This window comes from Linepithema humile, chromosome 4 (assembly GCF_040581485.1).
Source record: "Linepithema humile isolate Giens D197 chromosome 4, Lhum_UNIL_v1.0, whole genome shotgun sequence".
NCBI lineage: Eukaryota > Metazoa > Arthropoda > Insecta > Hymenoptera > Formicidae > Linepithema > Linepithema humile.
The window spans coordinates 21608698-21636086 of record NC_090131.1 but is presented as its reverse complement, the minus strand read 5'-3'; the positions used below and the strand labels follow the sequence as shown (position 1 = coordinate 21636086).

At 37.2% G+C, this 27389-nt stretch overlaps 1 protein-coding gene across 7 annotated transcripts in view; it reads right to left on the bottom strand.

The window, feature by feature from the left end:
- LOC105672187 (proline-rich protein 36-like) overlaps positions 1-27389 on the bottom strand; it is a 125939-nt gene that overhangs the window by 29736 nt on the left and 68814 nt on the right. Inside the window, exon 3 of one of the 7 annotated variants that reach the window (XM_012366946.2) lies at positions 2476-2587. The exons of the other annotated variants lie outside the window; for them this stretch is intronic. The gene's annotated coding sequence lies outside the window, so the exon portion shown is untranslated. The remainder of the gene's footprint in view (positions 1-2475; positions 2588-27389) is intronic. 7 annotated transcript variants of the gene reach the window in all.

Below are 27389 nucleotides of genomic sequence, written 5' to 3'. Positions count from 1 at the left end.
CGTTATCGATCGAAAACTCCGCGTTATTCCGCGGTATATCAGCAGTCCGTAACACGCGTTAAGAACCCCTGATACGTCAAAACGGAGTTCATCGCGGACATCTCGCTTTTCGTGTTTCATTTGTTGCGCTCGTGTACTTTCGCCGCGCAATCCGGTGAAATGAGTCATCGACTATCGTTAGGCGTCTCTCTAGTGAAGAGCTCAATAAAATCATCACGAGCACATTCCCCAAATGCTGTGAAGTCCATCCGGGGTTGGTCCGAAATTAATTAGTTAAGCGTTGTTAAATTCATGACGATTGGACGTTGAAGGAAGGAAGTGGAATCGATAATATGCTGAACTCGCTGAACTCGCTGAACTCGCTGCAATCATTCAATAACACTCGCGTGTTTCCGATTCCGGGCGTAGTATTTTACGAGCGAGCGCAAGAAGTAAATATCAGGGATGAAGCATTCTTAACGAGTTTATCCGCAAAAAAAAAGCGGTTTAATTAAAGTCGCGGCGACTCCTATGAAGAAATCGCGGAGTCCCAGATTCGAATTTCCCGACATTCGTCTGTGTACTCGTGCACTAATTAGTAATTACGTAAACGTACGCGCTAGAACACAGGAGGTGGAACTACTTAATGCGCGAACTGTGATCGATAGTCGTTAACATTAAGGTGACTACGTTACGAGCCTAACCGAGCCGCCCGGCAGACGGGAATGATTTATGAGAAGCGTAAGAGACGGCGTATAAAATGCATTCAGCTCCATATAAATAGTGCAACAAAGTTGCGACGGCATAACGAAGAAAAAGTGCCTTTAAGCGTGACCTTCGTGTCGTTTTATAAGAGAGAGAGAGAGAGAGAGAGAGCAAAGCGCACGCAGGCGGATAAATTTATATTTTTAATCGACTATTTAGTCTTGAAATAAGAAAACATTACATTATATCTTGCAGCTATCTCTACGAGAAGCCAGAAGGATATTATTATTATTATTATACTCTTATCTTAATATAAATGAAAATTTGAAAAATAAATAATGGATATAGCTACACTTTATTCGCATGACCCAGATAATATATTTGCCTCATAAAACGTATTTCTGATACTCTTTTATTATATTCATGCTTATATCGTGGCTCGTAAGGGTAAAATATACGATCATATTTGTCGTATATATCGCCGAACATTTTTTAGGTAGTTTAGGCACGTAGAGGAAAAACAGACGTAAATGAAACTGGATCGATGAAACTGAAAGCCAGACGAAATTCTTGCGACCGACTGTACCCGTCCCAAGTCGGCAGCTGGCTTATCGCGCAGATTGTACCTTGAAATACAAATTATTAAAGTTTTAATAACCGGCATGCCGTCACGCCAGCGAATAACATTGTCTTTGATTACGGGGATAGAATCATCATCGATTCGTCCGATTTAACCAAGTTTAACTTCGCCGTGGTATTTCTAACGAATAGTAGACAGTTCCAATTTCTCTAAAAACGTAGAAAGAGAGGAAAAAGATCAAACGGCTGCGTCGGAAAAATTCGAAATTCGAATTACGAGCCAACTATTTATAATTTGCGCTAATTATAGCCTTACACACCAGCAGAGCCGGATGGCATAATTTGCTTATTCTCGTAACGACATTGTGTCGACATCGTGGCCTTTAAACTTTTCAACGCCGTCTACTGCGCGTCGTTTGAATTTAATTACAGCGCGATTGTATCGAAATTATAATAATCCATACACACGCGAGTGTAATTTAAATTAATTGATATCGTAATTTTAGTCGCTGAAAATTTTTCGGGCCAATAAACTTGTCAAGCTTACTTTTTATACAAGAATATCCTAAATTAATTATACCAGTAAAATGTAATACCAATGAAACATAAATGCAGTGAAATTATGTAAAAAAACTCGATCGAATAAAATACTGAGTGATTTTTAGAATTTAATGCTTCTCGTGGAGACTTTCGGAAATTTAATATATTGTAATACGATGTAAATACATCAGAATGCGATATAAATAGAGTTATCGTATCTTATCAAGGCGGAGTTTACGGACAAAGCCGTATCGTAACGCAGCATCTCGCGCGCTGCATAATCACCTGATAGACGCCAGCAGCGCGAGTGACACAAGAAAGGGTTAGTGCCGGCGGCGGCACGATTTGACCTGAATCGAGTTCACACCGTGGTACATTAATGCCAGCCACGATTTCGTGTGGAACTTTTCTAAGTCACTGTACGTATACGGACGATTACCGATACCTGCACGCCTAATGCTCAAGACTATAAATATTACTATCCCTAGTATATGTCGCTTCTGTCGCTAAAAAGAGGAGAGACTTTGCTTCTTCGATAGAATATCAGAGGGAACGACCATTTTCGCCAGATTTTTTCCCGCTGAGAAAATCCGTGCTACATGCTCCCTGGAATATACCTTCCGCGATGTATTATGGACTACGGGCACTGAAATAAGATTTCTTTCTCCGTACCTCGTCTCTTCGAGAACCGTAGATATTTTCCGTCGCAGGTTTGGATATTCGAGAAATTATGTTATGGAACTTCAGAAATGAGTTAAATCTACACGCTTCGTTCTTGGTTTATCTGGGAAAGAGAAAATAACCATTATTTTTAACAGCTTGCATCTTGTCGCGAAAGAGAAAAAATATGGTTATTATTTTATTTTTAATGACTTATTTTATCTTTAACGAGCCCGTTTGATGTTCACAAATGTTATATAAAGGAAATTTACTTTGTAGCCTTCGACCAAATAACGCGCAATATAATTTTCGATAAAAGTCAATAGCGATAAAATGTCAACGGTGTATTAGTCCGGAATCTGGTCTTTAAAATATTCCTCTTTGCAACTGTCTTTAATTACAGTTTTTAACGTTCGTTTATTAATGAAAACCGCGTTCAGCGACGCGCTTCATTAGCTGGAAAATATAAATTCGCTAAATGCATGTATACTGTTCCGCGATCTGTATAATAACGCTTCATTAAGAATGCCGCTTGGAAATGGCCCTCTCCAGCGGGAGAGGAGGTAGCAAACGGCGCGGTCCGTCCTCCTTTAAATTGAATGAGAGAGAACAAAAAAGATACAAGCAAGATTTACAATCGAGCCCGGGCTCTTTAATGCCGCGCGCGGAGCGCTCTTTAAAGAGAAGTTCGATAGAAAGTTAAGCTCGTCCAACAATGAAGACAAACTCTGCAGTAGACTTCAAATTACTCGCAAAACGAAGTTATTTGTACGATAAAACGTTTACGGTAAAGAAATATCGGAGGCAAGCACGCAACATGGAAATGTAATATCTATTGCGCGCGAGAGCGCCGCTATACATATATTGCATCAAGTAAATTATATAAAAAGTCAGACTTTCGATTTTTTCGCGAGAACTTCATGTGTTCCTTGATGTTCATTTTTATCGATCAATCCGTGTGATCAATTAAGCGCATCAATTAGCGGTCAAAATTTATACAGAAGAAGGCAAAAGCGTCTCTATCAGCAAACTAATAATTAGTAATAACATGCGCTGCTATTCGGATTTAATTAATTAAATGCGTATCGACCGACGGAAAGGCGCTTCGCAACGTGTAACGTGGTTCGCGCTCTTTCACAGAATAAGGGGGACAAAGAGGAAGAGGGGACAGTCAACCTGCTCGCTGCAGCGGTTCTCATTTACCACAACGGTGAACTGCATCTTTCCTCTCTCATTGTGTGCGTCCGGTTATATAAGCGCGTGCCGTGGCCAATGAATCGTAAAATTTTCACGAGAAAGTCGCAGCGAACAAACAGCGCTCAATGATATTCCCCAAGCCTCTATTAGAGCCAATTATATCATGATTGCCACAACGTTAAATGGCACAGCGATAACTCAAATATATACTGTATATATATATTCTCTTTTAAAATCATAAATTTCTTCAACGGGCTTTGCATATAAAACAAATACATATCTGTTACTTTATAAAACTCATCGCGACACGGTCATGCTCGGAATGAAGTTTCGTGATTAATTACGTGACTGTTATATATACGTATCGTGTTTCCATAAATACTTTCATCCATGTAAGTGCAAACCCTCTTGTAAGCCGGTGCTGTATTAAGCTGCGTGGAATTTATAAACGCGACGCCCACGGCTCCATTTAAAATAAACTAAGCGAATGTCTTCGTACAAAATGTTCGCATTAATTTATTACTCTAATTCGTAACCCTCTTTTGTTTCGCGATTGGTAGTTTTGCAATTTTTAAACGCAAATTTTACGTTCGATGGCTCGATAAGTTAAACAACTATGGTTTATTTTATAGTTTTACGCGAAGAGTCATGCATTATTCATGCTTGTTAAGTATTTAACAGCACACATTAGTGTTCTTGAACTATAAAACAATGCCTATAACGCTATCAGCAATCAGGGATAGTAAAACTATAGGTTTTCACGGCAAGCTGTAAGTTAAGATTTCTGTATAATTATCGTCTACGTGTTTCTCCGCGTTCTCCAAGAAGATAATACTATCGATTACCAAGCAAAGCGGCGACCTTAAAATCAAACACTTCATAAAAGCGGAGAAAGCGGGAACGCGCTTATGCGGCATATATATACCCGTTTTCATAAATTCTAAAAATATCTACCGCGTTACGTAAAGTATATAATTGTTCTGTCGTCACAACATTAAATAAATACTGCCGTCAAAAATAAATGATCGACATAGCTCGTCAAACAAATATCACAAATGCACTTGAATAAAATGAAAAAGAAGTTTTTCGCAAAGTTTTTCTGTGAATATTAACACCACGCAATTATCATGATTCTTGGAAACTTCTCGCTCCATTAATACTAGGTCAATGCATATGAAACATTGCAGTTTGAAAGTTCCAGTTTTATGAAACGCTCTTATAAAAAAAAAAAAATTCGGCAATCAAATATTGCATGTGATGTCAAATAATTCTTTTCAGAAAAAAAATATACTGCAGCTTTTGCGAAAAATTTGCAATTTTAAATGATATAATAAATTCAGAGACAATAGGAATTTGACAAAGGAGCATCTGTAAAATTGAATATAGAATAATATTTTCTATGCAACGATTCAATAAATAAATATTCAATGCAGAAAATGTGGCGCAGCCGACTGTGAACTGCAGGGATCTCCTTCTTATCGACCGCATGTACTAACTAACATATCTACGGCATAATTCAGAAATGTCGCATACGTTATCGTCGACCGCGTCGATCTCGATATTAACGTATGACTAGGGAAGGCATAATTCGAGAAATTACTGTGATCAATTTCAACGGACGGACATATTCAGGTTTTAATCAATTAGAAACATCTCCAATTACTCAAAAACTTTTATTCACGTATCCATTCTCTCGAATTATCCAAAAGTCCTTTGTAGCTCCATCACTTTATGTGTATAACCGAGCTGTCAATCACTATTGAGTGCATCGAAGAAAATCTGATACCGCCAGCTACTGGAAAGTCCAAACTATCGGATATCAATAATTCGAAACACGATATATTGAAAATTCAAAGAACTTTTCACTCTACTATACGTTTCTTTCTTTACAATACGAATGACAGAGGAAAATAAATAATAATTTCAATACGTCTCTTCCGCTAATTGAAAGGCTTTTTTGCGTTGTTAGTTCGATACTCAAATGTAAATTGAATCTGCGAGCAGTCTACATAGGCAAATTATCTATCAATATTTGATGTTAAATCGGATATAATTACGAAATGTGGAGAATCATGAGAGTCTAGATATAATTATTCAAACACAAAGTATTTTGCTTTAATTATAAATATTATTACTCATATTCTCAGTATTTGCGTTACTATTTTATTAATTTGTTTTTCATGACAAATTTATTTCCAATCTTTATTTTTACGTACGATATAAATATTAAGATTAATATTTTGTTAATTATTACTCAGAATCTGATTTTTGATATATAATTTTTCACAATGCGCTACGTCTCATTCATTTAATCAATATCAAGAATTGTATCATAAAGTAATAGTGAGCAGTTGTTTCCGAACACCCTATATTCCCTGCCAATTTTCCGCAGCAGTTCACCCTCGTAGATCTTTACGCAGCTGCGGACGTATCATTCCGGGTCCAGAGAAGGTCGAATAAGTCGTGTAAGAGATTATGGGAAGGTACACGGGGAAAGTGAGCCATTGTCGAAGAAGAAAAGCCGAAGGCGAGGGTAGGGTTCGAGATTCTCAAGTGCTCGATCTCTCACCCTCTCTTCACGCGACTTTATCTTGCGCCATGCGTTTGTTTATTCTTTCTCGCCACTTAACCTTTCCGATATTGATGGGCGGTCTATTACGCGCTGTTTCCGCTTTGCGGTGACATACAAGCGTTGTGTATGCAACAGCAATCGATGAACATGAAATGTATCTATTTGTGGGCCAAACACGCGGCGCGAATAATCGATAAGCATTCTCCCTCCCTCACCCCGCCCACGTCTGTTCCTCCCTCGCATTAGACTTGGAGATGTTTATTCTCTGAAAAGAGATTACATGAATTCGCTGATGAGAATTTAAAGGTTAATTAAATATGAATTAATTTAAATAAAGTTTTAATTAATTTTTGCAATTTCCCAATTTTTCGCAATTTAAATGCATACGTAGTGAAAATCGTATTCTCCGGCGAAATAAATTATTCATTTCTATTTTATTATAAATTTTATTTTATTATTACTGTCGCAGTGAAAATATTATTTTTCCTCGAAACCTATTTTTAAACCACTCGACATTTACATTCGCACGTTTCGACCTTCTCACGAAGCACGGAAAGCAATGAGCGTTTCCGATTCAACGTAACGTAGATTTCACTTTGCCGAGCTCACTTGTCCGAGGTCATGTATACGAGATGTTACGAACGCCGAGTGAAAATAAGGTCGGATAGAACTTGAACGCTGTAAGAAGGTTAAACAGATTCGAACCCTCCTATTGTGTTTCGTCTTTTTCGATGATTTTGATGGACTGTTTTTCGCTAATACTACTAACAAATACTTGTAGCATTTGTTAGACACTTTTTTTCGTATAATTATTCTTTCTATTACATCTTTATATCAATATTATAATGTTACTATCGTAATTAAATTTTTGTAGTTTGAAACTTAAAACTTTCTAACTATATTATCGTCGGATATCATTTGTTATCTTCGACACTTTTTATGATCGTGACATCACTGTCAGTAATTGAAAAACATGAATCATATTAATGATATTCTTCATATAAAGTGGTGCGTCATTGATCTCACAAATTGCATACTAGAATAATTTTTGTTCATTAAATGACAAAGTTACTACACAGTTACCGTTCAATAATAACTCGATCAAAGTTAATCAACAAGTTAATAGTAAATAATTTACGCATGCAATAGCCGGAAAAAATATCAGTCGCAATACGATAAAAATAATTATGCAACAACAAAGAAGATCCAAAAAATGTTGAGCGGATAAAAATACGCATTGTAATGCGATTCCTCCTTTTACCGGATGTATCGTTGAATTTCGCCGGGCATTAAACCCTGTCTTCGGAAGCACCGGACGTAGAGATACACATGTGCATTTTAGGAATGAGGAAAAGAATGGCGAAACGCATGCACGATAAGCGTTCGTTAACGATGCGCAGAATGACGTAAACTCGCTTTTATTGCTTCATAAGTAAGCGAGAGACAAGGGAAGCGAGTAGTTTATTAAAATACTGCGATACTATGATAAATAAGAGGTGAAGGCGGTATGTGTATGTGTATGTGTTTGGACTGATTACTTCGCGGATTCGTCACGCTGTCCACGGACGCATACGCCTGTGTGTATGTGTGTATGTCACACAGTTCAGCTAGGAGCGTAAAGCTTACTGCGTATGCAAATGCGACACTTTGAAGCCGAATGGAATTTCAATACCGCTTTGAGATTTCTTATCACAGACGGACGAGAATTTGCGATGACTTGTCATGGATAGTAGACAAGCGCGACTAAGCGATCCGGATTAATCACGAAGAATATTACACACACAGTAGATTTATAATGTAAAAGAGTTGTATCTTCTTACGACGTAGTACGTAATATCGATACTTCAAAACAAGCACAGTCACTGCTATTGAGTTTGAGAAACGGCAGAAAGGAAATATTATATTTGTAGATACAGACTATTCCTTTTATTTATCATGAAATGGTTTTAGCTTTTCTCAATCCGAAAAATGGATTTGAAATTCTATTACTATATGTGATATTATATTGCAGCATGTTGCATAATATCACATGTATTTGTATAATCGCATTAATTAATCAAAGGCAATCTCTAATGAGCAAATAATAGTGATTCGGATACAATGCGGCACAATGTGCTTTTCAGGTGCTGCAGGTTGAATATTAACATTTTTATCATTAGGTAAAACAGACATTTTCCCGATGCGCCTTGTTAAGTTCTTATCAAACACTCGCCAGTATTCCTGCATTACATTTTGGCGTGCGATATCATATCCTATTACGGCACACCTTTGCGAGTAACGAGAAATTTATAATTTATCTCGACAACTACTAAACAGTTTTAACGACGTATCTCGTTGCAAGGACAACATTGTACCCCACCCACTGCTCTTCGGCAGTAACGAGTTTCAGGCGGCGAGTAGCAGTATTTTCTGGCTTGTTTGCGGCCCGTATCTCTTCGCAGCGAAAAATCTCACGGGAAGAGTAGCGCAAACTCCTCATCCTCGAATAATATAGTTTTTATCAAAAATAATAATTAATTGGTGTGATACGTTAAAACCGACTATAGAAAATAGAAAAAAAAATACGTTTTTTTTTTTAAATTTATTTTAGATTTAAAAGTTTCAAAAATTACCAATTTTTAATTAAATTTTTCTCTAACAAAATCGTTGCAAAACATCTTGATTTACAGATAACAAAAATAATCTGTGAAACTTGAAAAGTTTATTCATTACAGAGTCTTAATAAGTAATCCGGTATAATACAGGTACCGTGGAATAATGAAATATTTAACGAAAGAATATTTTCTGTACCTATAATTTTTGTTAGGAAAAGTTGTACGTATAAAGTAGCAATTTGTTACAATCTCTCAATATTCGCTGAGTATCTATAAAATAAATGACGATAAAAACAAGAGAAAAAAAAATGAGAATTATGATGAGATGAATGTATCGATCGCTTGCGACTATCGTGTTCTCGACCATCTCGCGCCGGCATATTGATCTCTACGTCTGACGTATAAAAATAATTGTCGAACTTAGAGAAAGTTCAATCCACGACTGCTGTTCTGCTCGAATAGTTCCGTCGAAACGATCGTAAAGTCGCCCAATGCCCAATTCATGATTTCACATAGAGGAGCTTACGCAGGGGAACAGAAACGCGGGAAAAGTTCGTAAATTTTCCAAGCGACGAAAGTTTCCTCCGTAAAATACAAACATTAATGTTAAAACGAGGAGAGAGAACTAATTCTCATTTCGAAATATAAACTTTCGCCGCAATCGCACGTTTCTAGCCTTATTAATTGCAAAGTTCGCGTTCCGAGTATGCTTTGGAAATAAGCTGTTCTTTCGCTCCTAGACGAGGTGCAATAGGCTTAAAGAGAACCAGCACAAATAATGATAGGAGTGAATACATTTCTAATAAGGAACATAATATCGTTCCTGCGCGGGAACCAATTTGCGACTGACTGCCGGTATTATTAATCGCTAATTTTCTCCACCCACGTTGATCTTCGTTTCATTCCGAGAATTTTCCCTTCCCACTTCTCTTTTCCATGCGCTCATTATTCCTGCAATCTTACTCATTTCGCCACAATTACAAAGATGTGAAGACGGAAGAGATGATACTCTGTTTGTTTATTAAAAAAAAGTTGTATCTTTCACGTCGCACAGGATCAACCATCATTACGTATTAATGAACGACGAAATCAGTTATCAAGAAATAAGTTATGATGTAAAATATTTTTAGTATTTCTGGTTCGACTCAGAGGAGAAAAATACAGAAATAATCTCCAAGAGGAAAGAAAAACAAGAACTTAAATCTTATTATCCGCATGTTTTTTTCATCGATCCGTATTACACAAAACTCCGCGCGAAATAAATTTGATAAATTTAAAAAATTTATGTTTTAGCAAAAAAGATAACGACAATCGATAAATTTATTTAAAACTTTAGCATAAATTTAACAAATATTTTAAAATTTGCTATTATTTATTTTTTACAGAGCAATTACGCGTGTGCTACAACTCTACTGCTGTAACATCGGTTGGTGAGTTAAATTATTTTTATTTGTTAAAAATTTTTATTTGCCGAAAAAAAACGTATAAAAAATTCACTCTATTTGTACTTTTTTATATTATTTAATATTTACATTTAAACTAATCGAAACTGGTTTGTCATTTGCTCACTCTCTTTTATTAAAAAATTGATAGTATTATTCTCCCGTTTATGATACACTCCTGAATACTAAAGAATCCCACATGCCGATTCCTCCGTTGAGTCACGACGCGATGATGCTTCCGTTCCCGCAAGTCGACAGAAAATTTATGTGGGAAGGCAAGTGGTCACGGAAGTCTTGTAAATATTCTAACAACTCGATTGAAGAACTTTATGTCGCATATGTTTTATGTATACATAAAAATCATATTTACGAGTACAAAGACAAACATTATATACGATGGAAAATATATTTTCTCAGTATATTTCTGAAATGCATAGTAGATTGCTAAAGATCTTGTTTTCAGATAAACATTGTATTAATAACAAAGAGACGAAGATCTCAAATATCTCACAAAATTAAAGCAGTTGCTTGAAAATATATAATAATTGAATATACTTCATTGTGAACTAATTGAAAGTAGTTTAATTAAATTTAATGGAAAATTTTTAAATTAAAACAAAATAATAGCGCTAATGTGAATTTATTTTAGCTTCTCTCCGCAATTTACTTGGTTTAGCAAAATATTCATTAAATAGAATGAAGTAATCTTTTTACGTGAATTATAATTTGCCACGGGAAAGTAAATTCAGCTTCCGCCTCGTGTAAAGTGAACTCGCCGCCACGATTTCATATTCCGAGGAAGGAAAGTATTTTGCATAATTTATTTTACTGCAACTTCTTTCCACCTTGTCCCCGCCCCTCTCAAACCACATCACCTTCTCTTAAAACTCGTCCGACTGTCTCCGCGCGCACAAAACTCGAGATCTAAATTGAGTGTATAAGAATCAATAAGCCTCTTGTTTTTCAAACAAGATGATTACTTACTTGATACTGATATTTTGTAATACTTATCTTTATTTCGCATTTTTTGAAGCATGCTACGTAATTTAGACCTCATACAATATTGTGCAATTTATTTTTATTAAATTGAATCAACACCGCCCGATTAATTAATCTTTCTCATTAAATGCAAAAAAGATATAATACGAACTTTGATTCGCGGTTAAGTACTGGCGAACTCATTAATTCCAAGCATTTGATTTTCTTCGTTATCGGAATACCCATCGCTTCAAAATCTTTTCTCAAGCGCGATATAATCATTATCGATATTCAGCGGTGAATAATTTCTCGTCCGGCGTTTATGCTGAAATTAAATCTTTCCAAAATTGTTTGCCCGAACAGTTTAAGCACGACGATCGATCGTGAAAAGAGAAGCTCTTAAATATAGCTTTTACGAGCACTTCTGCAACAAATTCTCTCGAACTTGTATCGCAGCGATAACGCTCTGCAATCACGTAAAATTACATATCGTACGTGCAATGTCAACGGCATTTGTGCTGCACAAAATCACATTTGGCTCGAACGAGCCCGGAACAGGTTGGGCGCTACGTGGCTAATTAACACGAGATTAACGAAAGGTTATTAGTCACAATAGCAATAATTAATGCGAACAGGGCCCGGACAGTCTGCACAACAGCTCCGATGTGTGACGGCGAGTCTCGTTATCGTCGGAGACAAGATTAGTACGTTGAGCACTCTCGAGAACGAACGAGGGAATTTTGCTTTCCAATAGACGATCGTTCGATAGAACGGGAATAATATTAATAACGCTCGCAAATTGCTTGTCAAATCGTATAAATCAGCGCGCTGTCTCCGTGTGCATCGTTATTTGTCCCGCGCGGACAAACTCGAAACTCGCTCCGAAATTGAGTTAGCGTTTGACGAGTTTAATTACGAAGAGTACCTCTCTCCTCGCGCGCGTCGCGTATAGAGTCGCGAATTTTTCATTTAAATCTGTGAATCCGTGAAATAATTATCAGACAGAAATGTGAATTATTTCTGAACCAAACTGGATAAATGGATTGATTCTAACATTCGGGATGCCAACTATTCGCGATTATGTCTATCTATTATGTCGCGTTGAGATGTAAATATATCAACCATATTTCAGATCTGAAACTCCTCTCGGCGTACCGTGTCGAATTCGGATCGTCGCTCATATCATCGCGATTTATCCGTAATGATAGAGACAGGCATCAAAAAAACAACAAACTTTGCCGCCGTCGGCGATGCAGTGGCGGTCGGTAGCACGTGTACGTGCGTGTTGTAAACTTCGCGCCGCATAAAAGCATGCAAATTGCAACGAGAAGCCGGTACGTGCTCGGTTTAAGCGTGCGGGGGCCAGCGACGACGCATAAAGCGCGCGCGTTATCAACATTTTATTCCCCGCGTTTAACTAACTTTATCCGCGATTCGATAAAGACCCGACACACTGTGATCTTCCACTTTTTGCGCTCTTTTGCGAATACGATACACGCTATTATCACTATTGCATGCACTTCAAAACGTCATGATTCAATTTAAACTGAATGCGATCGTATTTATTCGTTATATCAGAGATTGATCTCGTATTAAAAGATTGAAAGACTGAGAATTCTTGCGTGATTCCTTGAAAATTGTTAAATTATTGCATCAAAGCCATTTGGTTTCTCATTCATTGTTAAATTGCAATTGCTTAATTATTTAATTAATTATTCTTCTTTGTATCAAAACATCATTCTCTTCGATTAATGTTATGAGATAAAATAATAATTTTCCTGGATTAATTTTTATAATTTCCTCCGTAATTAAACTTGTATCAAACAGGAAACAATTATCAGTATCTCATTTACATTAAAGCGCTGAAATGAAGAGGGTTCAAAACGTACCTTATCCACTTTTTACTTTATGAAAGTTGTCTCAATATGCAGCTGTCGCGATTTGTAAGAATTACGTTATATTTAGAAAAATTATTTTTTTAATTTTCCAAAAATTTCCTCGAGTAACTAGGAGTTGTTTTGAAATGAAATTAATGACACGATGCAGTCATATGACCGATATCATAAGCAATTCAAAACAGCGTTGAATGTTAAATCGGTGCGAGAACGCCGTGAGAACTTCTTTAATCAATGGCCTATGAATTTTCATTTTTCTTATTCATACGCGTTTTGTTTGCATAATCAAAGTGAGCGCACTAAAACGCAGCGAAGTCAATTACGATGGACACCTGCCAACAGCTGCAGTGTTTATGCATCAGCCGTTCATTTTGTCTATCAGTGCGAATAAATTTAAAAATCGCTTTAAACAGGGCTATGATTACAGCCGGTCATAAAGGGGGTGGGGGCGGCAGCGGCGACGGCGGGTATCCACGGGGTATTCTAGTACAGGCATCGTGTGTCCCCGTTTGAGGTCACGTTTGATATTCTAATTGACTTGCTTTGCATATAAAAGGACATTCGACTGACGCGAAACGAACTTTAATTACGTTGCGAGTTCGCGTTTGCGTCGTTAGATGCCATGTTCGTAATACCAGGCGGAAAATAATCTTGAATAGTAGGAAAACTTCATGGAGATCGGAGTTGTCTTTAATCCATCGCCTTACTATACACACACACACGTACACAGAGAAAGAGAGAAAGAGAGAGAGAGAGAGATAATCTTGAACTTTGAACGAGATAATATAAAACTATCAAAAGCTTGTTAGTTAAATTATGTTGTTCGACAGCAATATATATCAGCTATAAATTTATTATAATTTTACTTGACTCATTACTCAAACAACTCATTAAATAAATTTCTGCTAACGTCGTCTGCAACATTCTGCTAAAAACAGATCGCATAAATGTAAATTACTTTAATCATTCTTGAAACACTTTGCATGTTCTTGAAATCAATAAGAAATAATAAAATCAGATTTATGGAAATGTTGGATAAAAAGAACAGCATCATAAAATAATAATATCGTTCGATCTGCAGAATATAAAATGCACTTATGTGCATTAAAGTGTGTATAAAGCTTCTTTTATCTTACAAAGTGCTTCTTCCTCATCTAACGTTACAAAAATAAGTCTTAACGAGAAGGGGATATTCTCCGTGGAAACGCCCATTGACTGCAATGTTACACAATTATCCGCACCTGTCGCGAGCGCTCCTGGTAACCGGATGTTTGCATAAAACAGACCTCCGAATAAAAAAGGTCCGGCGTATAAGCGTGATAACGGAAAATGCAATACAAAATATATATATATATATATATATACTATATACGTGTCGTCGTGACTCGTCTATAATTTTGCTCCGCGCGCCGCCCTGGAGAAATCATTCTGAAATTACATTTCACTCGCAAATTGCTCTATCCTATTTTCCGCATTTCCCGAAGGCCGCGCGTTCTCTTTATCGTGCCCTTTCTATTCGTTTGCACATTAATACATGCGCCGTGGGTGAAATGAAGGGGAGTAATCAATAGAGTATACGGTTCGCATTAGCCGAAGGCGACGTGCACTCCCCTCACGTCTATCGCAGAAAATAATTCTGATTAAAACAATCAAATCCGGTATAATTACAAAGCCTTTTTTAAACAGTGCGCACGAAACATGAGGAAGCCGAATGAAATCTAAATATACGATATAAATACGCGCTACGCGCATGCCGCACTCGTAATGATCGTGTCAAAACTCGGGATTCTCGAAATAGGTCTCCCGTGTTGCGGGTAAAGAAGAAATAGAAACGGATTAGTGCAGAACGAGAGTGAGAACGGAAATTCGGCGAAGACGTCACCGAGCACGCAGCCCGTAAAAAGAAAAGCTGCCGTTGAAGTTACGAGGATGAGAGAGCGTGCCGGATGGAGGATAAGACCGTGGTAAGAAAATCGAGAGATCTATCTCTCGACGTGAAAAGCTCTTACGGAGGATGTGACATTCAATCGCGTGTTCAAAGAATATCTTCGAAATAAATGCTGAATCTTTTTTAGAAATTTCAAATCAAGCATCCAAAAGATTTAGCCGTCCGGTTTTCTCCGATATTACTCTATCACGATTTTTCATCGTACACTCTCCGATTTTCTCCGCAAAACTTTTCCATTTTATGACACGAACGTAATAGACGTCAGATGAAAAACGAAGCAAAGAACTCTCGCCGCTGACTCGAGAAGATATTCCATGATCACTGTTGCGTAAAGAATGAATATTATTTAAAAACAAGAAAAGAAGAGGAAAAAATTTCGCATAGGGGAGAGAATAGCGAATAAAATGGACAAACAAACGGACAAACAACTAGCGGTGCGAGTATGCATGTACCAAATTGAATCTCGGGGTGTATTCCGTAAATAAATAAAAGCCCCTCGAGTGGCAACAAAGCTATGGCGGGGAAGAAGAGCGGGAAATTTACAGGCTCGTTACGTGTCCCGTGCGTATGCGTATTTATACCTCTTTCGCTGTATGAATGGCAATCGTACGAATGTGCGAACGACACACATACGAATAACCGGCGTGTAAAGTCCCGATTACACGAGGCAGAAAAGACCGGTGCCTGTATTTCCTACGCGAGAGAAAGAGAGGGGGAGAGAGAGAGAGAAAGAGGGAAAGACAGACGCGCGCTCTCTGCACGCGCGCGCGCTGCACGTGACGCGGAATTGCATGATCGTCGCCGTGTGCCGTAAACATCTCGAGAACATCGCGGCATCTTTACGCTCGAATCAAGCCTCAAAAGCGCGGTTTTACACGCGGTGTATAAATTGCTAAATTTGATATAAATTGCTAAAAGATTTCAAAACAGAAAGGACGAAAAACACGTCGAAACATTTCCGACATGCGATAGCAAGAGGAAATTTATGATGTCCGGTCGCGGGGATTGAATAGCTAAAAGAAATTTATCATGTTCTGACCTGAAGATTGAAAAGGATCGAGAGATTAGTCCATCAATTATCTAAGGGAAAAAAGGTTAATCGAAAGCGCGGGAAATATGGGAAAAAGTAATTTCTACAGAATCTGAAAGAGCCGTCTTGTCTCTACATCCTGGATTTCGAACCGACATCCTGGATGTCCGCACCTGCTCTCTCTCCGTTTCTCGTTCATGTTATCGAATAAAACATAAATCTCTCTTAGTTTAACGGAATGTGACGTTTAACGCGCAACGACGTTTATTATGCAAAATTCAATTACTTCGTACGTACGATGAGGAGGCGGAAAACTTGTCCGTCGGTCGTGTCATTAGCAGCGCCAGCGGATTAGCGGAATGTTCCTCATTATAGCGGCGCGAACTCCGGTTTAACTTGATTCGACCTGTACAAAGTAACGTCGAGTGGGGAGGGCCAGAGGGCATTGTGGTTACACTTGTGTGTCTGTTCGCGCAGCCTGTATAAGATAACGGAGGGTGGAGGGGGTGCGCATTCGGAGGGTCGGAAGGGTTGATGAACGAACGCGAGCACAAGCTAACCGACCGACCGACCGACCGACCGACCGACGACGCAGCAGCAGCTGCCGACAAATCTGCGAGAAGGCCGTTAACCACTTCGCGTTCCCTCGCGAAAGATAAACCGTAATCTTCAAAAGCGATATTGAACGTGAAACTCCAATTTCAAATGTGAATTTGGGCGTAACCGGTGCGCAGCCAGCCGGACGAAATTACACGCGGAGCTACATATTGACACAACGCCGATCGCGGATAATGCGTTTATTTTATGCGGCCAATTGCAACGGGCATTAATGGTCACATAACGCGCATAAATAATTTATGGGCACAATATCCGTCCTCTCGCGCTCTATACATATTAATATAAAATTTATCAACAACAAATTTCACTCGTGAATAATGCGCGGAGCATTTAACCGCGCGCTTATGCGCGTATCGACGACTGTTTAAAGTTTAATAGCTACAATACAAAAGTTGTATAAATCGATGCGCCAAGCAAGAATCTTCATCTGTTCTTCTGTTTCCCCAAGCGTTTGATTTCATTTATTCTCTTTTTTTTTTTTTTTTATTTCGCATTCTTCAGCACAATGAAATACGCAAGTTGCGTTCGCTCATTCGTACATCGCTCTCTGATTTGCAATGCTCCGATTTATCAAAGGTAAAGTGCGATTGGCAGAAACACGCATGTGGAGGTTGTATGCAGTGCTGCGCCAATATTATGAAGGCAATTGCAATGATAAATAATTTTGACGATCATGTTCATCGATTAATCACGGCATGTTCGATGTCAATTAATAAAGCAAGATACGCCAGAATATATCAGAATAATTTAAATTTTAATAGAATCGGATAAATTATGCATTTAATTTAGTCCACATTTTTGGAATAATGAAAAAATACTCAATGTAACATGCATTATTTCTTTCGAAATCTGCTGCCTCGTTGCGCACGTCGGAAGATTAAAAGAAGTATTTCTGGAAAACCGAAAGGATTGAGCGAAAGTTTTCTTGGCAGAGTTCTTGGCAAATATGTACTTGTCGATTTAAAGTGCCCCGAAACGACAAAACGTTCCGGGACAAGCCGATGATTTTTTCAAGATTACACCAATTCTTTGAAAACACTCGCTCCTCGGTGCTTTGTACAAATTTCGTCGACAAGTACCGGTGATGAGGACAAATTGCTGCATAATGGCCGAAAGAAATCGGTAGGAATATGGGTTTCATGGATGAAAAAGGAGTTCGAGCTTTCGGGAACTCGGCGGTCGCCAAGCGGGTTGCTATAGCAACATGTTAGAGGAACTGATAAAATATTGTCCGTCGACGAGGACGAACGAAGGCGAAGCGGAAGAAGTAGCAATGGCGAAAGCCATTGAGGGCGACGGCAGTTGCCAAAGCACGAAAGACCGAGGTGAGTCAAGGCGGCCAAGTGCGACGGAAACGTGCTAAAGAAAGGAAAAGTTACGTGAAATATTTATGTAGCCGCAAAATGCAGATGCCGTCCGAATGAATTTCGGAAATCAAGAAGAAAATTGACTTCCGCGTCGCGCGAATATCGGTATATATGGAAATCATGTTTTTTCGGATTCCAATTCGGAATAATGCTATTTATATGTACATAACAAACTGTTATAACCGATTCTAACAAAAAATTCAACGTAACTCGTTTTTAAATGCTTTATATCGAGAGTGAGATATTAATTTTAAAACCATTCAATTTAAAAATACTTAAATCTTAATTGGTGAAAACTTATTTTCATTTAATTAACTTACAGAAATAGAGAGAGGAAAGTATGGAAATTACAGAATTACAGGAAACAGAATTCAAGTAGAAAGCAGAAAAATAAATAAATTCTCCTCAATAATATAAAAAAATATGGAATGTCTGGATTAAATAAAACCCGAAGCCGATATAGAGACGGGGCGCGGTATTCATTCACCATTATCAGTCATCGTCGATAAACCAATTTGTATCCGTTGATTATTTAGGTCAATACAGGATAACTGAAAGCTTTTACCGCGCGGAGATAATGACGGATGGCGGCGAGAGAGCGTGCGACGCGAACCTGACGCGTAATAATATTCGACGGTGTGTATACAAGTGTAGAATATCTCGGGATAGAATATCACAGCCGATATTCTATGCAAACGTTTTGGTTTACGATGGAAATTTAATATCGGAACGATACAAAGCAAAACATGCACGAATAATATCTTGCGAATTCGTTTCTTCGTGCGGAATGCGGCATTGCGCGCGCGTACGCTGGCATACGGACAATAGTTAAGCCGTTTCATTGAGCTTCAGGTATTTAAGTGGAAATTGCGGATCATGGAGAAGAAAATAACGAGATTGCGAGTGGGCGAAAAAGTGCTGCGTTCTAACTACTGCTTATATTTTTGTTAGTACAAATATTATAAATTAAATTTATTTAATAATCAGTGAAAATTATTTTACAAATTAAATACACTTCTATTTTTAGTACATAATTTGCAAAATATTCTTTTCAAAAATCAGTGAATTTTTAATTAGAATAGTTTCTTTCTAACTTGGCAACATAGTTATCAAGTTACACGATAGAGAGATTTTAGAGCGCTTTATATGTGAATAGATATTTTACAGCCGTGTACATCTTTCTTGGGAAAATAAAGCGTTATTATATGATGAAAACTTCGGGTTATCCGATATTCCCTCATATCGGAAGCCAAATAATATCGCACGATAAACAACTCTCTCTCTACGGTCCGCTGCGTTTATTAATTACATCAATGCACCGTCACAAAGCGAGAGGTATTAATTATTCAGTTTGAACATCGAGAATAATAAATTAAATATTGCTAAAATGTAAAATAACATTATTATAAAGCAACAAAAGCTACTTTGTAATAACCGGTCAAAAAACATTCTTTTGAACAACAGCTATGCAATAACTGTTAATTAACAGTAAAGTGACAGCCGAGATATATTAGCCCGATAGTCACGCGTTTAAATTGCATTGCAGGCTGGAAATGAATATTATCAAAGATCTTCTTATTCCTTTTATTTCTGAATTGCGCATTCTTGATATTTATTTATACTTTATGCAGATAATAATTATTTATATACATATTTTATTATATTATTATTATTATTATTTTAATTAATTAAACAAGCAATTAAAAATGTCGAATAAAATTATTTGAATAATATAAGTGAAAAGAATTGGCAAAGTTCAAAATGTCGAGACGGAAATGCCATCCACCATAAGCATTTTGCCGTGTGAATACCTTCTAATGCGTGCGCAGAATAGGAGAAGGAGGGGCAAATCAAGTGAACTAGACGTGGCAACGACCGGATATACTCGCTCAAACGTTTTCCATCTCCTTCTTTCCATCACTTGTCTTTTAAATTGTATGCATCGGCATATGGTTGTATATTTCTCTTTAACTTTATCCTTTTCGTACCTACGGCATCTCTCCTCTTTCGTTCTCCTTCTAAAGTATGCACAAATACGCATGTGCATCGTGGTGGCGCGACATCGACCTCTAAGGGAAAAGAAAGAGGGAGAGAAAACTAATGTCTATTATATTGAGTCTATGTCATTGTGATAAATAGAGAAAAATCGCCGAGAAATGTGGAGAGCGATTTGTACAAAAATTATTTACGATCTTGCAAGCTTTTTCTTTTTTTTTTTTTTTTTATTAAATACAACAGCGTTAAACAAAATTCAGCAGAAAAGTAAGAGAAAAATTATTACATAACAGAAGGAAAAATTGATTTTACGAAATTTATTTCGTGCTCGCGATGCAAAGCAACCATTCCAGTTCAATATTTTCGTCGTTCGACAACACATAAACGAGTAAACTTTTACACAAACGGATCAAAAATTCGGATACAATGGTTTCGCGTTAGTCACGTTGGACGACCACCATTCGAGGCTAACGAAACGAGGCAACAACACAACAACAGGACGCTCGTAAAAAAATCTTTTTTCGCTGTCGCACAGCCGACGATTTCCGCGCCGTCCGCTCTTCAAATTCATCGCTCATTCATACCCATTTTATTCGACGGAACGAATCCGGAGCCCGCCGGCAGCTGGCGTGGCTCCAATTCACTCCCTTATGTACCAGTCACGATGATATCAGACGCATCGCAGACGCGGAATTAATTTCCGTGACAGTAAACAATATTCCACTTATCCAAAATTGCATTTCACTCATAATCGTATATACAGTTGCATATTAATATATAAAATTATATATATTATATTTTACAAATGTTTGAAATAATTACGATACTTCTTTTTTCTTTAAAATATAACGTGTTGTGGAATATCACGCATACTTTATTTTGCAGAGATCGCAGTATATATCTGTAACATCTCGTTTATCAAAATTGTGACAAGACGAAATGCGAAATAAAGTTTATGCTGCAAAATAGAAAAAGTAACTCGGAAATGTAACATATTTTGTCATTCTGGAATATTTATCGTATATATACTTCGCGTATAAAAATATTTATCGCGTATGTACCTCATGTATAAAAATCTCCAAAAGTAAGTATTATATTTTATTTCGCGTCATCGAGTTTTTTTTAGCTATGTCGTGGTTTTAGTCGAAAGTGACATCATATTCCAGCAAAACAAAACGCAACGCCACACACATCGGATTGATACAATCGATGACCTGTTTTCCACGAAGGCAATTATATAGTTTTCGTCATCCTCGGCCGCTCGCTCGGATAAAATTCTTCAGGCCGTCGGTTTAGGCGTGAGCGGGCTACTGGAGACAGCCCGTACCGGACACACACGTATATACATAGTGACCGCTTGTGTAAATTGGCGACGTAGGAGTTTCAGGTACAAATATTTAAATGAAACACGTGTTCAAATTCACGCTGCACATACAAAACAGATGCTCCGCGCGCCCTCCCCACCTCCCGCGGCCCTAGCTTGTGGCTGCCCCCCTTTACCACAGTCCGGCGCTGCACTTGAGTGTGTTACGTCTGACAGTGTGCAATGCATTCGACCTACCGGGTGTCGCCGAGGAAGGAGGATTGAACGTCTCCAAGCTGTCGTTATAAATTGGCAAAATATGGAACGCAAAATGTAGCGCGCGTATATGCACGTTCCTTTGTGCGCGATTTCTTAAACCGCGGTGGATGGTGTGTAATAACGGGGCGCGCCCGGAAAGGGGTTTCCAAGCATATTTCCAAAGCAAAGTTAGTCACGCACGAAATACGCTGTATTGCGAGAAATTCTCCAAGTTCTAAATTTCTCCATTCCGTAACTTTTCACATTTCTTACTTATTTGAAAGTATTTGCCAAGTAAATATCATTACCTCACGGTGCAAAATGCTTACAAAATCTGACTTTTATATAGTATATAAGAAATTTTTAATCTCAATGCAATTCATAATCTTGATAATATGTAATATGTAATATCCAACCTACGCGCAGCAGCCGCAATAATGCTGCTTCACTCCCGGATTCATTTTACGACGTGAGCATGGAGGCCGCGATGTAGATATCGATCTGTCAGGCGTTTAATGTCACTAGCAATGTTGTTTCGTTTAAAATACGCGGCCGATGCAACCTCGATATTTAGCACGACCCCGCTCATCATTTAATACCAAGCGATAAATCACTCCGGAGGAACAAAAGCCGTGGAAAGCTATCTCTACATAATTAATCAGTAAAAGACGCTCGGGATATGTCATCGAAGATGAAATGCGCTTCGAATCGATCACAATCAGCAAGCAATTATAAAAGCAAGGGAATAGCGATTCTCTGAAAATCTTTCATCTTTTACCTTTAAATTGTAATTTGCTTAAAATTTTGTAATAAAAATATACTTATAAAAACTGGCAAAAAGTAAACAACTCAAATCATAATTTTAATAAATTTTCTCCTGCCAGAGTTAAGTAATGCACATTTGTGTACCTTGGGTACACAAGTGGCGAAAATGGAAAGCTAAAAGATACACACGTATATACTTCAGATTGAAGAACATAAAACACTTACCGAAAGTTGGAAAAATAAATAGAAACTGGAAGTATATGTACTTATGGATCGAAAAAGTCTGAGAAAACAATTTTTATCGTACCATTTGTTTTAGTGTAATTATAACGGACAGAAACATTAAACGCGGAGTAAAATCCTCATTAATGAAAATCGTGAAATTGTTGAGCGAGATTAGTTCTCGAGATGTTGAAGCAAATGCGTGAGCTATGTTTCGCTTTACTTGTCGCGAGAAACTGTGAATGAAGGCACGCCAAATTAAAGCCAGGCATCGTGGCTTTTAATTAGAAGCTTAAGACCGTGCGTTAAGATCGTGTGGTTTCCTTCGTAAATTTACAGGAACATGTGTGTGTGTGTGTGTGTGTGTGTGTGTGTGTGTGTGTGTGTGCGCGCTTAAGATTGTGTGTGTAAGTACAGTGGTTTTCAAGCTCCGTGAATCGGCAGTCCCTTATTTTGAACGGTAACATTTAGTTTCCCGAGCGCCTTTCGGGCAGGAAATGAGGCCAGGGACAATTCTGCCGCATTCCATGTACCAATTTCTTCGCAATTTGAAAATTTCTAATCACTTTCATACGTCAAATAATTAATTAAATAATCTAATAATTTAAATATAGTTCAGGCAAAGAAAAAATTTCCAAGCAATTCGCGCGATGTATTAGATATAAAATTCGCGTGTAGTGCATTATTAAAAACATAGCCAGCGAGGGAGCCAGTGCGAATCGATAGCGACAAAACTGTAGTCAGTCGAGTCGTAGCGATGGTCGGCACTTTAAACAGTGGCGTTACCGACGACCAAGCGGCATAGATCACGCCAAAGTGGATTACGAGCGATTAACTACTCAGGATGTATTTCCAGATAGCGATAGATTTCTCTCTCTCCGTGGAGCGGCAATAAAAGTGGCATGAGCCGTTTATTCCGTAATAAATGGCTCGACTTCGATTCGTCAACAACGTATATAGATACACAATTCGTAAAGAAATTAAATCTGGTAAGATTTCTAAAATTTCTAAAATCTGCACTACATGCAGAGCGACTTTAATTAAGCGATAAAATTTATAAAAGGGAATAGGAACTGAATAAATTCCTGCGAGAATGAGCACATAATGATTTTAGAACGCAATATTGCCACTAATACGGACGAATGATGTGGGAAATCCGCGCTGTGTTTCACTCAACGAGGTGATTTCATATAAAACAATAGAGCATTTTACCTTCCACGGGGCGCCGTGCATTCCACCTAATGCTCGATTAAATTTCCCACGTGAGCGGTAAAAGTGCGAGTCGATTGCGCGTGCCATTCGATTCTGCGTTTCTAAGCGGCATTATAGGGCAAACGCGCGCATTAACGAGGCGTGGTGATTAGCGGTCGCGTGGCTTTTAAACGAACAACTTTAATTGCATAAAAACCTATGTGCGGTTTAGTTAGTGCAATATTTCGAATTGAGTACTAAAAGCAGCAATGTTAATTACGAATACGCTTCCTGCTCATAGAACTGCTTTAAAATTAATAATTTTGCTGATATTAACTCTTTGAAGTATAGAGATTGCAATATGTAGCGAATTGCAATATGTATTGAAAATAAAAATTCAGAATTTCGAGAGCATTAAATAATGCTTAATCAATATTGACATAAATGTCGTCAGAGATAGACACAATTTTCAGGTTTGGTAGTACATATGACTTGCAGCTTTTATTTATTATAGTAGTGTATAAATAAAGAATTATTTTTTATTACTTGGACGCGTCCCCAAAAAATGTTTAACCATGTTCTCTCTATTTTGACATCTCGCGCATTTTGCGCTGAAAACCAGAAAATAATTAAATTTTATGAAAAAAATACAATTCCTGTTTATTTTAAACTTGAAAATATTCTCGAAACACTATAAATAAGCGGTTATCCTCTTCACTCCATGTGTCGAGTATCAGGAAAGTTATCGTCGCGATAGATCTACGGCCATCAATCGTGCGGACACGCCGCGGTGCGTCGTGACATATCGAGCGCGGCGACTTTTGAGTCCCGATTATTCAAATCCCGCGATTGTTTTAATCGGACAGTCACTTTCCTTTAGACGCGACAAAATAATTCGGCGACGATCGCGTGAACTTTCGCAAAATCCTTGAAATATCGCTGGATAGTGCGGAAAAAATCGGATTCGCTTAGATTTATTTCCCAAGCATCATCCGTCCGATATTTGAGGACGATAGCCGCGCGAGCGACGACCGCGATTTATCGTGTCACGCATGACGAAGCGTGTGGCCACATCGCGAATAAATCCCGAATTTTGCTCATCATTTAACTCTTAGTCGCGGTCAACTCGCGTGGCCGTAATTAGTTGCGCGGAGTCATTACTCACCGTATTATAGTTTTTACTACGTCGCGGTTGCTACACTGGAAAATAATAAGCTTACATGGTTTTAGTTTAATCCAAAGTAATAAAAAGTTATTCTGTATTTATAACTTTGTTTTACTCAGCGTATTCTCAAGACGCCGTGTGAGAATATTAATTAATTAAAGGTTAATTAAAAATTAATTAAAAATTAATTTTCAAGCAGTCGAGAAATCCATGACGAACATATCTAAAGTTTCAAATTACTTAAGAGGCTTTCCAGTTGGGCTTGTAAACTTCGCTTATGGATTACTAAATTACTCTCCTTAAATTCTTATTCTTATACTTATAAAGCCACCCAGCTGATTACCTCGAGCTGTCGTGCCATCCTTGAATTCTTGGTATTTAAATTCCGACATGGTAGCTGTGGCAAAATACCCCGTGGATTCTTTTTAAATTCCGTGGGTGTCCTTCTGGGGCGAATCAATATCGCGGAGAATATAAATTTTTTACGACAACGCAATTTTTCTTTCTCTCTCTTCACTTGAAAAACGAAGTACACCATCGCGTGTATTTCTTCCATGAACACGGCCAAAGAATAAATTATTCTTTCTTAATGTACATCCACGTGTCGCTAATAAGTAAAATTTTTCCGCGAACATATTTCTCTATGTAATTCAATCCTTTGAAGTGCAATGGTTACGAAACCTTTTTAAAATCTTTTTTAATGAGATGCATGATTTTATAATAAAGAAATTTTAAAAATTTATATATAAGAGAAATTATTTTGTAAAATTTAATTCAAAGACTGTAGAAAAGTAGTTTTAGTTATTTTAATACTAGAAGAAGAAATTTTTTAAATATAGACATACAACAGCATGAAAATGAATAAATAGCATCATAAAGATCCTGCTTGTACATTCTACTAGAGAGGATTATTCTTTTTTAATGAGAATTTTAATTGACTAATAATAATAAGATTTGATGAATAATAGTAAAGTTATTTTTTTCTATCTATGCTCTTCTCTTTTCTTTTATTTTTTTTTCAGAAGATATATTAAAAATTATTATATAAATTTAAAAATGCATAAATTAAACGGTTAAAAAGATACATTTGTGGAAAATTGTGATTACTTAATAAATACGCGTGAGGAAGCAAACTTTGACTTTATGGGCTCATGTATTATCCATAAAATTCACGAGAGCGAGAGCGCAACGTGTGAGATCACCAGAAATCTCGACGTAATATTTCCCGGTGACTTTTCTTAGATCTCTGTAGTGCTGTAAAATAAATGCTATATCGAAGACGGAGATTCCAATATGCTGGCGTGTACAATCGCGTTTACGTAGCTATTTGTGTTAGTCGTTTCTTGCGAGAATTCAATCATTGTATATACATTACACTGCACAAATGTCACACAAATCAAGTTCGATAGATAAATAAGTATATCTTTTTCTAAGATGTCTTGTTTTTCTTGAAAAGCATTTATATAATAAAAATTAAAAAATAATATAAAAATAAGATAAAATAAAAAACTTTGTTCAATCGATTTATCTGCCATACTGTTGTAAGTCTATTTCAAATAATCATATAAATAATAAAATTATTAGAAAAAGGAAGTGATTAAGTTTACGTAAAAAGAAACACGCAAATGTAGATAATCAAAAAGAGATAGACTATAATCCGACAATATACACGTGTGCGTTGAAACCCGTTTAAGTGTATGCGCGATAATTGGCATATGAATCATGCTCTCGAGTGTAACCACGTCCGTTGTGTGCCACGTGTGCGTCGCTGGTTCAGATTGCGCGATGGCGGGGCTGCTGCTGCTGCTGTTGCTATTGCTTATTATGCACACAATGCAAAATAATTATTACTGAAGCGGCGGAGATCTACGCAATCGCGAGGTTAATAATAGATTTTGAAATTTTATTAAATCGCATAATATCAAGAAATTATAATTCCATCGCAAAAATTAAAATTTATGCTGATTTTGAACATTTAAATCAATAACGTTATTTTCGCCTCGATTCAAAGTAACATGATATCCAAGAATCACTAATGTGCCCCAAAGTTGAAAAGCGATTGTGTTGCCCGATTTAGCATTACTTTCTATTAAATTAAATGTATAATTATTTTATAAAGTTTTTAAAGTATTATTATTCACTGAGTTAACATTTTCTCAAAAATAAGAATAAAAATAGAGAATATAAACGTAGAAACAAAATGATAAAAAAATTTTAACTTAATGTAATATTATACGAACACGTTGATCGATTTATTTATTTTTCATTTATTTATTTATTCATAGTAATCAGAATAATAATTGAAAATATTGTTATTGTTATTTTCTTCGATAATAGTTATAATTGATTTAGAATTACATTTATTATTTTTTATTTAAACGCGTCT